Source organism: Xenopus tropicalis, chromosome 5 (assembly GCF_000004195.4).
Source record: "Xenopus tropicalis strain Nigerian chromosome 5, UCB_Xtro_10.0, whole genome shotgun sequence".
NCBI classification, from domain to species: domain Eukaryota; kingdom Metazoa; phylum Chordata; class Amphibia; order Anura; family Pipidae; genus Xenopus; species Xenopus tropicalis.
The window spans coordinates 61,608,835-61,625,079 of NC_030681.2; the positions used below are offsets into that span (position 1 = coordinate 61,608,835).

Here is a 16,245-nt window from a genome sequence, read left to right on the forward strand (position 1 = left end):
TGGTAACACGTATTTAATGCATATGATCCAAAGGCATAACATTTTGATCATAAAGATGAAGATAAATTAACATCAAAAACAGTGTTAAACAAGAGCGACATTGCAAGGAGGAAGTAAGTGCAATTAACTCACTGCTGTGTGACTTGTAAGTGCTACCTGGCTGATTGAGCATACTAATTAAGGGGGTGGAGTAAATCTGGTAAATTCTCAACAGACGTTTGGCTGTTTGGTTTGAACCTCAATAAGTTTCTGACTGCACAGCGAGTGTGGGAGCTGCTAAGCGAGTGTTGCATGTAATGTAAAGTGTTGCATGTAAATTAAGTGTATAGCAGGCGTTAAAAACAAAAAAAGGTGTTTGAAACTTAAAAGGCACTATACAAGGGATTGCACTCGGGAGACTGTAAGTACCCAGTATGAGTTGCAGTATGATTGCTGGTGTTACTCAGTGTGCATCTTGTCGCATGTATGTGGTCCTGGAGCAGCAGTTCCATGCAGCATTCACTTGTGAGAGATGCAGGTGGGTTTTCCTCTTGGAATCTGAGGTGCAGAATCTAAGGGGGGAACTGGCAACACTGAGGGCAGCTGCAAACATGGGGGAGAACAGGAGGCTCACTGAGCAACCACTGGCAGGGGCCGGTGTAGTGGGGGGTGGAGAAGGGACAGTGGAGGTTAATGAGGGAGACAAGTTTGTAACAGTTAAGAGGGGCAGTAGGGGACACAAGGGTAGGGGGGCTGGTTCACAGCTTGTACAAACCAACAGATTTGCCGCGTTAGGTGAAGATGCTGGGGAAGACAGCTCTGAGCTAGCATGTAAGGAGCTGGCTGACTCTCGGAGCACCCTGGGAGCCGGCACCTCTAATACAGGTGGGGGGAGTAGTGCTAGGAAGGGAAGGCAGGCTATAGTTGTAGGGGATTCAATTATTAGAAAGGTGGATAGGGTAATTTGTCGCAAAGACCCTACATGCCGAACTGTGTGTTGTTTGCCTGGTGCTAGGGTTCGGCATGTGGTGGAACGAGTGGACAAATTGTTGGGAGGGGCTGGGGAAGACCCGGCGGTCTTGGTACACATAGGTACCAATGACAAAGTTAGAGGAGGGGGGGGAAGTCCTCAAGAACGGTTTTAAAAAGCTAGGTGCAAAGTTGAGGGCGAGGACTTCCAAGGTAATTTTCTCAGAGATATTACCTGTGCCACGAGCAACATTAGGAAGGCAGCGGGAGCTTAGGAAGATTAATGCGTGGCTGAGAGATTGGTGCAGGGAGGAGGGCTTTGGGTTTCTCCAGAACTGGGCTGATTTCTCAATCGGCTACAGGCTCTTTGCCAGGGATGGGCTGCACCTCAATGATGATGGGGCAGCTGCTTTGGGGGAAAAGATGGCTAGCGGGTTGGAGGAGATTTTAAACTAGGAGTGGGGGGGGAGGGTGCAGCAGGAAATTCTGTGGTAGACAGGATAGATGAGGTAGTGGGCATAGTAAGGGAAAATGGGGGAGGAGACTTGCTTTGGGATACTGATAATGGCAGGGAGGCCCTTAAGAAGTTTACACGTCATTCTCACGCCAGAACCAGTATTAAATGTATGTTTACCAGTGCAAGGAGTCTGACTGGTAAAATGGGAGAGCTGGAGGTACTGGCGTTGGAGCGGAAATATGATGTGATTGGTGTTGCTGAAACTTGGTTGAATGAGTCTCATGACTGGGCAGTTAATATTGGGGGTTATACATTGTTTCGGAGGGACAGGGGCAATAGAAAAGGAGGAGGAGTGTGTCTGTTCGTTAAGCAAGACTTAAAAGCAAATATTAAGAAGGAAGTGATGGGGGTAACAGAGGGAGCTGAATCCTTATGGGTTGAGCTTCTCACAGATAGTAAAGAATCTACCAAACTAATTGTAGGGGTATGCTATAGACCCCCTAATGTAAGCGAAGAGGAGGAGGCCCAGCTCCTGTTGCAAATAGAAAAGGCTGCTAGTTTGGGACAAGTGATAATAATGGGGGATTTTAATTACCCTGATATTGACTGGGGCAATAGTACTGCCAGGACAGTAAATGGGAGCAAGTTTATAAACTTGCTGCATGACAACTTTATGTCACAGGTTGTTGAGGAGCCAACCAGGAACAATGCTATACTGGATCTAGTGATCTCTAATGACCCAGAACGTATAGCAAATGTGCAAGTGGTTGAAACCCTGGGTAATAGTGACCATAATGTTATTTCATTTGATGTTTGGTGCAGGAAACAAATTTACACGGGGGCAACAAAGACATTTTAGGAAGGCAAATTTTAGCTCCTTAAGGGCAGCACTTCAGGGCATAGATTGGGGCATTATGTTTTCTGATAAAAACACAGAGCAGAAATGGTTGTCATTTAAAATGATATTAAATCATTACTGCTCTCAATTTATTCCATTAATAAGAAAAAGTAGAAGTGTTAAGAATCACCCTATGTGGCTTAACTCTGAGGTAAAGAAGTTAATAGGGAAAAAAAGGAAAGCTTTTAAGAAATATAAGTCAGAGGGGACAGTAGCTTCGTTTAATGATTATAAACACTATAACAAGTGTTGTAAAACAGCAATCCGGAAGGCAAAGATAGAAAATGAGGAGCGCATCGCGGCCGAGGCCAAGACTAACCCCAAAAAGTTTTTTAAGTATATTAATAGTAAAAAGATGCAGGTTGAGGGTGTGGCCCCGTTGAGTTATAGTAATAATATGGTTACAGCGGATACAGAAAAGGCAGATGTGCTTAACCAGTTCTTTTCTTCTGTGTATACAGTAGAGGAGCCAGAGGGCCAAGTCCCACCCAATAGCTGCACTGTTGCCTCAGCTCCAACTACACAGTGGTTGGCACAGGATACACATGATAAATGTAAACAAGGCACCTGGGCCAGATGGAATACACCCTCGGGTACTGAGAGAGCTAGGGGCAGAACTGCAGTGGCCCTTGTTTCTGATATTCTCAGACTCGCTTTCATCAGGTATGGTACCTAGGGATTGGAAGAAGGCGAATGTCATTCCCATATTTAAAAAGGGAGTAAGATCTCAGCCTGGCAATTATAGGTAAGTTTGACATCCGTGGTGGGCAAGTTATTTGAAGGCTTGTTAAGGGATCACATTCAAAATTATGTAGTGTAGAATGGCATTATGAGCAGTAATCAGCATGGCTTTATGAAGGACAGGTCATGTCAGACCAATTTAATTGCTTTTTATGATGAGGTAAGTAAGAAGCTGGACAGTGGGGATGCAGTAGATATAATCTATTTAGATTTTGCCAAAGCATTTGATACCGTTCCCCACAAACGACTGCTTTCTAAACTAAGGTCTATTGGCCTTAGTGAAGTCGTTTGCACATGGATAGGAAACTGGCTACAGGATCGGGTACAGAGGGTGGTTGTTAATGGTACATTCTCTACTTGGAGTAAGGTTCTCAGTGGGGTCCCTCAGGGTTCTGTACTGGGTCCACTTTTGTTTAATTTGTTCATAAATGACTTAGGGGAGGGTATTATGAGTAATGTATCAGTGTTTGCAGATGACACAAAACTCTGCAGACCAGTCAATTCTATCCAGGATGTGACATCCCTGCAGCAGGATCTTGACCAACTGGCAATCTGGGCAGCTAAGTGGCAGATGAGATTTAATGTGGATAAATGTAAGGTCATGCACCTGGGATGTAAAAATATGCAAGCCCCGTATACCCTTAATGGGACTGCACTAGGCAAATCCATAATGGAGAAGGACCTTGGAGTCCTTGTAGATAATAAACTTGGCTGTAGCAAGCAATGCCAGGCAGCAGCTGCAAGGGCAAACAAGGTTTTGAGCTGTATTAAAAGGGGTATAGATTCACGGGAGGAGGGGGTTATTCTTCCCCTTTACAGAGCACTGGTAAGGCCCCATCTAGAATATTCTGTTCAGTTTTGGTCTCCAGTGCTCAAACGGGACATTATTGAGTTAGAGAGGGTCCAGAGAAGGGCAACTAAGCTGGTAAAGGGGATGGAAAGTCTCAGTTATGAAGAAAGACTGGCCAAGTTGGGTCTGTTTACACTGGAGAAGAGGCGCTTAAGAGGTGACATGATAACTATGTATAAATATATAAAGGGATCATATAATAACCTCTCTAATGTTTTATTTACCAGTAGATCCTTCCAACGGACACAAGGGCACCCACTCCGTTTAGATGAAGGGAGGTTCCATTTAAATATTCGGAAAGGATTTTTTACAGTGAGAGCTGTGAAGTTGTGGAATTCCCTCCCCGAATCAGTCGTACTGGCTGATACATTATATAGCTTTAAGAAGGGGCTGGATGGATTCTTAGCAAGTGAGGGAATACAGGGTTATGGGAGATAGCTCAAGTTGATCCAGGGACTGGTCCGATTGCCATCTTGGAGTCAGGAAGGATTTTTTTCCCCTCTGCGGCAAATTAGAGAGGCTTCAGATGGGGTTTTTTGCCTTCCTCTGGATCAACTTGTAGTTAGGCAGGTTAGATATAGGCATTAGGGTTGAACTTGATGGACGTATGTCTTTTTTCAACCCAACTTACTATGTTACTATGTTACATAAAGAAGAAAGTGAAGCAGCAGGTAAGTGCATAGTAGTAAGTTGGACTCGGGTAGAGCTGGTTTTCAGGGTGTGAATTCTATATATCTGATGAGATGGAATTAGAGTGTTCCAGGAGTGCCAAGTGAGTTATGTTCCAGTTATTACTAATAACTGTATTCTAGAATGGGTTAAAGGGGACCTGTCACCCTGAGAATTCCTTATTCTTTTCTATTGTGTTTGTCAAGCAAGATACATTTCACTTACACTAAAAATAATATGAATCTTGTTTCCTTGTTTTTGGGTTAAGGTTTTGTTTTCTACATTGAGAAAAAGGTTACAAAGCTTAGAATTATATTGATGAATTTCTTGAGCTATTGCAAGTTTGGCTACATTTGAGATGAAGGGCTTGTTTAGATCTAAGTTTAGAGGCCTATATTGTATGGGCTTTTATAGCCTTATCATAGTAGATTTGTTTGTAGCTGCTTAGTAGTGTATCTGCTTCAGCTATTTTTTTACGTCTTGTGCAGGTTTAGAAAGGTCTTATATTTTTGGGTAGGAGCCTGTTGTCTGATTGCCCTCTGTAGATCTTGCTGTTGGTAAGACTATTCCATGGGCAAGATAATTCCATATGTAAGACATAATCATGTAACACGTATTTAATGCATTAGATCCAAAGGCATAACATTTTGATAATAAAGATGAAGATAAATTAACATAAAAAACAGTGTTAAACAAGAGCAACATTGCACATTAAAAAAGAAAGTGAAGCAGCAGGTAAGTGCTTAGTAGTAAGTTGGACTCAGGTAGAGCTGGTTTTCAGGGTTAGGGTTAGGGTTGTGAATTCTATATATCTGATAAGAAGGAATTAGAATGTTCCAGGAGTGCCAAGTGAGTTATGTTCCAGTTATTCCAGATTTAATAACTGTATTCTAGAATGGGTTAAAGGGGACCTGTCACCCCGAGAAATAATTTCAAATTATTTTCTATTGTGTTTGTCAAGCAAGAAAAATTTCACTTACACTAAAAATAATATAAATATTGTTTCCTTCAGTCTTGGAATTACACAATCACAAAAAGCAGGCGGGTGCCATTTTGTGGACACTGTAATAAAAGCAAGCTTTGTATCACCCTAAAAATCTTGGCTATGTGCCAGAATTGGGGACCTTATGCCCATGCCCATGCCCATGCACTGGCTACACATTTAGATGGTGAAGAGGAAGAAGGAAAGTGGGTGCTAAATGGAAAGTGAGGGTAATAGTCTTCCCCGCCTCTATGCCTAATGTATGTATGTATGTATATCTTTATTTATAAAGCGCTACTTATGTACGCAGCGCTGTACAGTAGAAAACATTAATACAAACAGGGTGTTAAGATAATAGATAAATACAAAGTATAAAAATAAATACAGATAAATACAGCAGCAATAAGTTAAGAGTCGAGGACACAAGAGGAAGGAGGTCCCTGCCCCGTAGAGCTTACAATCTATATGGGAGGGTAACTAACAGACACAAATAGGCAAATATAAGTGCTGTAGGACACAGTGGGTGACACTACAATATAAGTGCCAGTTCCCAGATCAGGTGCTGGGCGAGTGCTCCAAAAGGTAGTCTTTAACCTTAGTTTTAAAAAGACTGGGGGAGGATTCTCTCCGGAGGAAATCAGGGAGGGCATTCCAAATGTAAGGCATAGAGGTGGGGAAGGCAATATACAGTATGAATGACAGCTGGGATTTTTAAATGCCTTTATAATGGGTATGGATGTGTTAATGAAAAAAGGAAATTAGGTTTCATGTTTAATTTGAAAAGGACTTGTATACAGTTTTTTACTGTATGTCTGGGTCCCCTTTAAGATTTATACAATTCCAGAACATATATAAAATAGTTCCTTCTGCAGAACCACCTCTCCAGAAATAAGACAAGAGAGGTTATGTGAGTGAATAGTCTACTCTAAGTAAAAGAACAAGTGTCAGTTTCGGGTCTGAAACAAAAGTAACATAGTAAGTTGGGTTGAAAAAAGACATACGTCCATCACATTCAACCATAATGCCTATATATAACCTGCCTAACTACTAGTTGATCCAGAGGAAGGCAAAAAACCCCATCTAAAGCCTCTCTAATTCCTTCCTTCCTTCCTGACCGCAATCGGACCAGTCCCTGGATCAACTTGTACTACAGCTATCTCCCATAACCCTGTATTCCCTCACTCGCTAAGAATCCATCCAGCCCCTTCTTAAAGCTATATAATGTATCAGCCAGCACAACTGATTCGGGGAGGGAATTCCACAACCTTACAGCTCTCACAGTAAAAAATCCTTTCCGAATATTTAAACGGAACCTCCCTTCTTCTAAACGGAGTGAGTGTCCTCGTGTCCGTTGGAAGGACCTACTGGTAAATAAAACATTTGAAAGGTTATTATATGATCCCCTTATATATTTATACATAGTTATCATGTCCCCCCTTAAGCGCCTCTTCTCCAGTGTAAACAGACCCAACTTGGCCAGTCTTCCTTTATAACTGAGACTCCATACCCTTTACCAACTTAGTTGCCCTTCTCTGGACCCTCTCTAACTCAATCATGTCCCATTTGAGCACTGGAGACCAGAACTGGACAGCATATTCTAGATGGGGCCTTACCAGTGCTCTGTAAAGGGAAAGAATAACCCCCTCCTCCCGTGAATCTATACCCCTTTTAATACAGCTCAAAACCTTGTTTGCCCTTGCAGCTGCTGCCTGGCATTGCTTGCTACAGCCAAGTTTTTTATCTACAAGGACTCCAAGGTCCTTCTCCATTATGGATTTGCCTAGTGCAGTCCCATTAAGGGTATAAGTGGCTTGCATATTTTTACATCCCAGGTGCATGACCTTACATTTATCCACATTAAATCTCATCTGCCACTTAGCCGCCCAGATTGCCAGTTGGTCAAGATCCTGCTGCAAGGATGCCACATCCTGGATAGAATTGACTGGTCTGTAGAGTTTTGTGTCATCTGCAAACACTGATACAATACTTATAATACCCTCCCCCAAGTCATTTATGAACAAGTTAAACAAAAGTGGACCCAGTACAGAACCTTGACTGAGAACCTTATTCCAAGTAGAAAATGTACCATTAACAACCACCCTCTGTACCCAATCCTGTAGCCAGTTTTCTATCCATGTGCAAATGACTTCACTAACACCAATAGACCTTAGTTTAGAAAGCAGTCGTTTGTGGGGAACGGTATCAAATGCTTTGGCAAAATCCAAATAGATTATATCTACTGCATCCCCCACTGTCCAGCTTCTTACTTACCTCATCATAAAAAGCAATTAAATTGGTCTGACATGACCTGTCCTTCATAAAGCCATGCTGATGTAATGGTACCATAATTTGTGGTAGGAAGTTAATTTTTGATAGCAGCAATCCTACCAAACCAAAAAAGACCATAAGTGCTCCAGGTTTGTATACAAAACCTACCAGATCAGAGTAGGAAATAATTCACGTCATTTCCGGAGCTGTAATCAGTTGTAATCAAGTTACATTGATAATTTCACAGTTCTTTGGGGCAATCTTGGGGAGTGTACCTTTAGTAAGTTATTGTTATTTGTTTCTGGGTTAAGGTTTTGTTTTCTAACATTGAGAAAAAGGTTACAAAGCTTAGAGTAATATTGAGGAATTTCTTGAGCTATTGCTTGAAGTGTGCAAGTTTGGATACATTTGAGATGAAGGGCTTGTTTAGATCTAAGTTTAGAGGCCTATATTGTATGGGCTTTTACATTGGGTGTATTTTTGTGGTGTGTGAGTGAGAGAGGGCAGTGAGGATGATACAAATATGTTATCAAACCTAGTGTGTACCTATGTGGATGTGAGCAAAAGTAAATTCTCTAGATGTTTGATTTGGAATTATACATGCATCTTGTAAATAGTGAGATGTAAATAGTGAGATTGCAAAAGATTTCTGACCTGAGCGAATGTATGATCTCTGATTAGTGGAAGGAGTAGATGTTTGTCTGTCTCTTGTAGGGTAATGAATCATGTTGAAATTTCCTGCTTGTATGAAATTTGTAGTATTGACAATGGTCTTTTATTGGGATAAACCACAGCGATGGATTTGAAATGCCCAGAGAGCATCAGGTAGTGACCTAAGAGATTGGCCACATGAGTGGTACATGTAAATAAAACCTAGCTACTTCTGCTTTTTTGCTAGGGTCTGAAGTTTGATAACCATCCAGAAAGCCTCTATAGTTAACATACCAAGAATCTCTAGTTTTATGATGTTTCTTGTATTCCTGATACAGCAGTGTTCGTTTAATAGGAAAATGCAATCTATTAACATTTTAATAATATCACAGTGTATATAACCACACTTAAGATTCAGTAGTGCATGCCAAACATAACAACATACAATAAAATGCAAGAACTTTATAATACTAGAAGATTGAACCATTAAACCTTCTGACTGGAATAGTTCCTGTCTTTTGGGGAAAAAGTGAGGATGGAAGTGGGAACACCCCAGCCCATATTGAATATGTGGGGGGACTTTAAGGAGAGCAAGCAAGAAAAGGTCCAAAGCATCCAGCCTTTCTAATAAAATGGTATATCATGAGGGAAAACCCATAATAGCAGGACAGTCTTTTACAGCGTCATTACAGTACCATAGGCCAGTGGGCCATGGCAAATGGGAAAAAAGACAATCAAATAAAGATTAATCTTTTTGGTGAAAATACTGGGGATCCAGTAGAGAGCCTTGAGAGCATTGGGTTTTATTGAAGTGATGCTCCAGGATGGAGAGGGCCTTGCACAGGCCTAGCTGTATTAGGAGATGGGGGACCCTTTGTTGGGATACATAGTTACATAGTTAAGTTGGTTTGAAAGAAAGAGCAAAGTCCATCAAGTTCCACCCTTCCAAGAAAGTTCAGTGCACACAGATAGACCCATACCGACCTATCTATATATTCACGTACATAAACTATACATACCAACATCAATATTAATTGTAGATTTTAGTATCACAATAGCTTTGGATATTATGCCTGTTCAAGAAATCATCCAAGGCATTCTAAAATATTTTACCAGAATCTGCCATCACAACCTCACTCAGAAGGGCATTCCACAACCTCACTGCCCTGCCCTCACCGTAAAAAAAACCCCACCTACACTCCTTTAAATGGAAGTTTTGTTCCTCTAATCTAAAGGGGTGGCCTCTGGTGCCCTGATAATTTTTCTGGGAATCTATAATCCCCTCTTATGTACACTTGTACAGAGAAATCATGTCCCCTCCCAAGTGCCTTTTTTCATGACAGTCTGTGACCTCATAGTTTAAATCTTCCATCACATTTACCAGTTTAATTGAATGTCTTTGCACTCTCTCCAGCTCATTAATATTCTTCTTAAGGACTGGAGTCCAAAAGTGGACTGCAAACTCAACACAAGGCTTTACCAGAGACCTATAAAGAGGAAAAATGATATTTTTATCCCATGATTTAATGCCCTTTTTTATGCAAGTACTTTATTTGCTTTAGTAGCTACAGAATGATACTGCCTGGAATTAGGCTGCTTGTTATCTACAAAAAACCCCAGATTTTTGTCAAGGATAACTTTAACACAACACCATTTAGTGTGTAACTCACATTTATATTTCTACCAAAGTGCATAACTTTGCATTTTTCAACATTGAACCTTATTTTCCATTTTGCTGGCCAGTTTTCCAATTTTGTGGTAGCATCCAGCATGGGACTTGCATGATTTAGTATCATCTGCAAAAATAGAAACCGTAATTTAATGCTCACCTCCAGGTCATTAATAAACATTTAAAAGGAAGGACTGACCACTAACAACTCAGATCCAATTAGAAAATTTTCCAGTTACTACCACTCTGTAATTTATCATTTAGCCACTTCTCTATCCAAGTACAAATATTATGTTCCAGACCAATATCTCTTAATTTTATCATTAACTTTTATTGTGGGGTACTGTATCAAATGCTTTAGCAAAGCCCAAGTAGATGACATCCACTGCCATCCCATAGGTGAGGATCCTGCTCACCTCCTCATAAAAGTCAATTAAAATAGTCTGGCAAGATCTGTTATGCACATATGTCAGACTAACAAGGCCTATAGTTTTCAGGCTGAGAACAGGATCCCTTTTTGAATATGGCACCATAATAGCAATTCGCAAGTCTCTCTGAAAAAGTTGGGCAATCACAGAGCTAAGCAATTTTTAGTACCCTTGAATTAATACCATCCGGTCCTGGACCTTTGTTTACCTTTACATGTTGAGGTTTCTTTTTAATTTCTTCCTGAGAGACTCATGCATCAGTAGTTATATTACTAGAACTGGGTCTGTTAAAAAGGAAATCTTCATTAGCTGGCTCCTCAGTTGTGTAGAAAAATAAGAGTTCAGAATTTTCCTCTGTTCTCATCAACCATCTGACCCCCCTGTGATAATAAGCATCCCACACTTTCTTGCTTAATTTCTTTACTGTTTACATATTTAAAAAATAATTTTGGATTCATTTTACTCCTTTCTACAATACCATTTTCCATCTCTATTTTAGCTTGCCTGATTGCTTTTTTTCATGCTTTATTGGCTTCCTTGTACCTGAGTTTCAGTGGTCTAAGCTAACTTAAATACTTTAACGCTTTTACTGCCAAGCAGGTATGTGATACCAAGCACATATTCACAGAGAGCCCAGTGCACCCCCAAAACCATAAGCAACGAGCCAAGGGGGCTGTCAAGTCAGTCCTGCGACGCGATTGTCACAGGACTGACTTCCAACAGAAGACACAATCGCACTTGTGTTTGCTGTTAAAAGCTTCCTTCCCTAGCCCTCCTGAGCCCACCCACACACTTCTTGCTACAGCGACTCTGCCATCATGGGACCTTCTGTGCAGCCAAGGACCCTCCAGCTCACAAAAAAGGTAAGGGGCCTTTTTTAAAACTATATACACACATTTACACACACACAACTCAACTTTTACTAAATGTAGCTTTTGTTCTGTTTTTTTGACTGTTTCTTTTGTACATATTTACACACTTACATACACATATTCACACATTTTTAGAGGTGTAATTTTATTTCATTGATTTGCCTTATTTTATTTCATTTTTGTGATTTTATTTCACTTTTACACTTGCATTGTTGTTCATTGCATTTCTTTTAGCTTTGCCGTTTGGTGTAGAACGACGTCTTCACCAGTTTCAGATTTATCAGAATGTGTACTTTTCAAAAATATATGGTTTTCTGGGGGTCTCTGTACAGTTAGGGGGTGTATGGCACATAATATGCAGTTGGGGGCTTTGTTTGCAGAAGCTGAGTTGGCAGGTGAAATAATTCATATGCACTACTTTTATTTGGGGTCTGTACATAACCACATGCTTTGGTATATCTATGCATATTGGGCATCAAACTGTTCAGTAGACCTCTGGCATTCATATTTGGGGTGATTTTCCATTGTATGTTAAAAAAATTGTGTGAGATAAATGCGACAAATTGCAACATTTTTAGGTGATCTTTAAAAATGCCATCAATACTGCTCAGTTCAGAAAAGCTTTGTTGTTTGGTAGACCTCTGGTGTTCACATTTAGGGTGTTTTATATGGTTACCAATGACATGTGAGGGAAAAGATGGTGCAAAGTGTAATTTGTGAGGTGATTTTCAGAAGTTTCATGAAAATCAACAATTTTAGAAAAGCTTTACAGCTTGGTACTTTGGAGTGGAAAGACCCATTTTAGATTTGGGGGAATGTGTATTTTCCAAAAATATATGGTTTTCTGGGGGTGAATGTACTTTTTTACAGAAATGATAGATCATTATTAATATATATTAATCTTCACCTGCATGCCACATACTTAGGTAAACCTATTCGCATTGGGCATCAAACTATTTAGTGGACCCCTGGGGTACAAAATTAGAATGTTTTATCTTGGTACCCAATAGTATGTGGGAGGTAGGATGCTGCAAAAAATCACCAATTTTAGGAAAGTTTTGCGGCTTGGTACTTTGGAGTAGAAAGACAGGGGTACCTATTTTAGATTCGGAGAAATGTGTACTTTCCAAAAATATATGGATTTCTCTGGTAAACTTTTAAAATTCTTATAGCTTTGCCCTCCTTAAAATGCAGTAAATGTGTTGATTTTGCAGTAACTGACATGACAAAAATGATACACCATATGGGGGTTTTTTCATTTAGGGGCCCCTACAAGCCATATACTTATGTAAACCTATGCACAAATTTTACAATTTTTTTTTTATAAAAACTGGTACATTTAGGAAAGCATTGCAACTTGGTAATTTGGAGAAGAAAGTTCTGCCTATTCTGGATTCATCAGAATCTGTTCTTTACAAAAATGTATAGTTTTCTAGGGTAAACCTACTCCTAGTGCGGAAAAAGTATAAGGACTGACGGAGCACTTGGGACTTATTTCTCATTAAAAAATAATTTTATTGGTTCCATTAAAAACATCTCAATGAACTATACATACTGCTTCACGCGTTTCGTGGCTTCTCGCCTACTCTTAGTGGAATATTTGGCCTTAAAATCTAAAGTATGTTGTTTTCTGGAGCATTTCTGGAGTATTTAGATAGATGTGCATAAAATAATTCATGTTTCTCATGTGTTTATATTATGGAAAATATTCTTTTTCTTCATTATTTAGAAGCTTGTTAGAGAAGTGGAATTACACAAAAATATTTTGAAAACATATTTTGAAAGCTTAGGTTGTCCCAAAAAAAAATATATTGTTTTCCCAGGTAAAATAAAAGTACCCTCCAGGAAAGTCTCCTAAAAGGTGAAAGAGAGCAAAATGTTCAAAAACGGTCTGGCAATACAAGTATCTCTTTGGTCAAATCGGCTGGTAGTTAAAAGAGAAGGAAAGGCAAAGTCACTTGGGGTGCCAAAATGTTAGGCACCCCCAAGTGACTTAAATCGCCTACCTTTTACCCCGCGCTAGTGCCCCTGTTCGGAGAGAACAGCACCAGCCCAGGGTAGCTGCAGCGCTTCCTTCTTTCTCTTTCTCGTGCGCGCACGTGCAGTAGAGTGAAAAGCCGAACTTTAACAGAAAAGTCGGCTTTTCACCCTACTGTGCGCCAACCGCACAAGAAAAGGAAGCAGGAAGCGCCAACCGCTGGCATTTTAGGAAAAGGAAGGAGGAAGCGCTCCACTACAGGTACCCCGGGCTGGTGCTGTTTTCTCCGAACAGGGGCACCAGCCCGGGGTACAAGGTAAGCGATTAAAGTCACTTGGGGGTGTCTAACATTTTGGCTCCCCCAAGTGACTTTGCCTTTCCTTCTCCTTTAAAGGGTTAAAAAGCATATTTTTTTTTATTACCAACCTCAACACTTACACTATTTTTAAACATTTTATTGAAGTTTTGCAATAAATATGTAGGATGAATAATGACAAATTATTTAAATATAGATTGTACAACAATAGTAACATTCGACAGTTTGTCCTTCAAAAAGATAAGAAATGAAGAAAATAGAATGCTTACAGAGAAACAAAATAAGTAATTTAAATAGAGAAAAACAAAACAAATTAACTAACTATGCCCTGTGGATAAGGTGGGTAAAAGAAAAGAAAAGTTTCCTAGAGAGCAAAATCAAGGATAATTTTGCTTATATGTTCATGAATTATTGAAATAAATCTATATATGCAGCATTTTATAAATCTGATCCTTATTTCTTGTATCTATAGCATTAAAGAAAAATGACCATGTATTTTTAAAAGGGATCCTGGATTTAGGTTCACTTGTTTTTGCTTTGATGGCCTCTTGCCAGCTAAGCTGATTAAGATAAGAAATAATTTCTGTTATAGGAGGGGTTTCCTCTTTTACCCAATAATAAAATAATGCTTTTTTAGAGGCAGCCATAAACAAAAATGATCATTTATCAATTTTTTGTGCTAAGGAGACTGGTAAAATGCTTGATAACACCTCCTCTTTTTTAATGTGTAATAGAGCGAAACTAGGAGATAACTTTATATTTAAATTCAACCTGTGGTTCAAGAATCTTTCCACCATGTTCCAGAAGTTACCAATCTTCGGACAAGACCATAGGTAGTGGAATAAATTAACACCAGTTTCGTTAGATTTGGGGCAAAAAGACTTTGTTTTAAAGCACTTATTACGAACAAAAAGTTTTCCATATCCTATATGGACAAGTTTGAATTGCTGAATCCTCCAGCTTTCAGCAAAAAATCAGATTGTTGAATTCATTTATAGACTTAACCAATTGCGAAGAGGATATAAAGTGTTGTAGATAAACAGACCACTTAGCAGACACATTAGATGATCACAAGGGATGATTATCTTGGGTAAAAACATCCCAGAATGTACCAGAAAGTATGTTGATTTTTATATTATGTGGTTTGTCTTTAAATTCTAATATTGCCTCTGCCAGTCTATGTTTAGCGACAACAAAATTGTCTTTATTGTGAGTCACTGATAAACCACATTGGCAGGATAAGTAAAAGTATTTATTCATTTAAAGTAACTTGAATTTTTCTTTAAACAATGGCCAGGGAATTAAAGAATAATTGTTTGGATCTAGTAGGTCTTTCATCAATATAATGTTTTTTTTCCTCAGATGTTAGTAAAAAGGAAGTAGACATTAATGCGTCAGAGGTTTTCAATAGAAGTTTAACTGGCATGAAGGGAGTTTGAGAGTAACTGAAGCCATAGCTGGAGAGTAGATATTTCCATACAAAAATAGTGTCCCGATATAGAGGATTCCTTTTAATATATGTTGGTAAATTACTCCATTTACTATGTAATGCAGAAAATATATCAGAATAAGGTTCATGGAGTAATTCTATTTCTGGGTTGGTGTATTTGTTACTTTGAAAGATCCATTCAATAAGGTATCTTGTTAGAGCAGAAAGGTTAAATGTTCTAAAATTCTGTGTTTTTAGTCCACCAAGTTTAGCAGGTCCCCTTAATTTGGACAAAGCTTCTTTAGCTTTCTTATATCTGAGTGTCTAATAAGTAAAGGTAAGTCGATTAAAGAATAAATCAGTTTAGGAAAGATTAAAGTTTTGAAAAAGATCACACTGCCTTTTAAATTTAATGGGAAATGCATCCATTTCTTACACATTGAGATGATATTATTAATTGCAGGAGTAATGTTCAAGGAATACAAATTATTTAAATCTATAAGCCCAAATATTTGAGTTGTGTCTTAATTGCAGCTTTTTTTAAAAGAGAGTTAGATATAGAGCCAAATGGATTCATTATCTCTGTATTGTCAACAATTCACAAAGCATATAAACTGAAAATTCACAAGCATATAAAAAACAGCTTTAAGAGAGTTATTGGGATTTTTTATGATTAGCAGCAAGTCATCTGCAAATGCTAGTACCTTAAGTTGCTGCTTGTTAATAGTGATACCTTGGAAAGCCTTAGAAGAATTGAAAGCTCTAACCAATGGTTCTAAAGCTATATTAAATAACAAGGGAGATAAGGGACAGCCTTGTCTAGTCCCCTTAAAAGTTTTTAAAGGTTTGGATTGGGCACCTCCTAAAATGACTTGAGTTTTGGGATTAGAGTAAAGATATTGAATGTAATGATAAAATGGGTCATTAATACCAAATAAATCCAAACAACTGAAAAGATGGTCCCAAATCAAATTATCAAAAGCTTTCTCAGCATCAATATTAATTATGGAGCAAGGAATCTTGTGTTTCTTGGTAAAAAATATTATATTGAGTAAAGCTCTTATGTTCTTAACCCCTGATCTAATTTTA

At 39.0% G+C, this 16,245-nt stretch overlaps 1 protein-coding gene across 1 annotated transcript in view; it reads left to right on the plus strand.

Annotated features, from left to right (window-relative positions):
• arfgef3 (ARFGEF family member 3) overlaps positions 1-16,245 on the plus strand; it is a 629,444-nt gene that overhangs the window by 294,075 nt on the left and 319,124 nt on the right. The window lies entirely within an intron of this gene.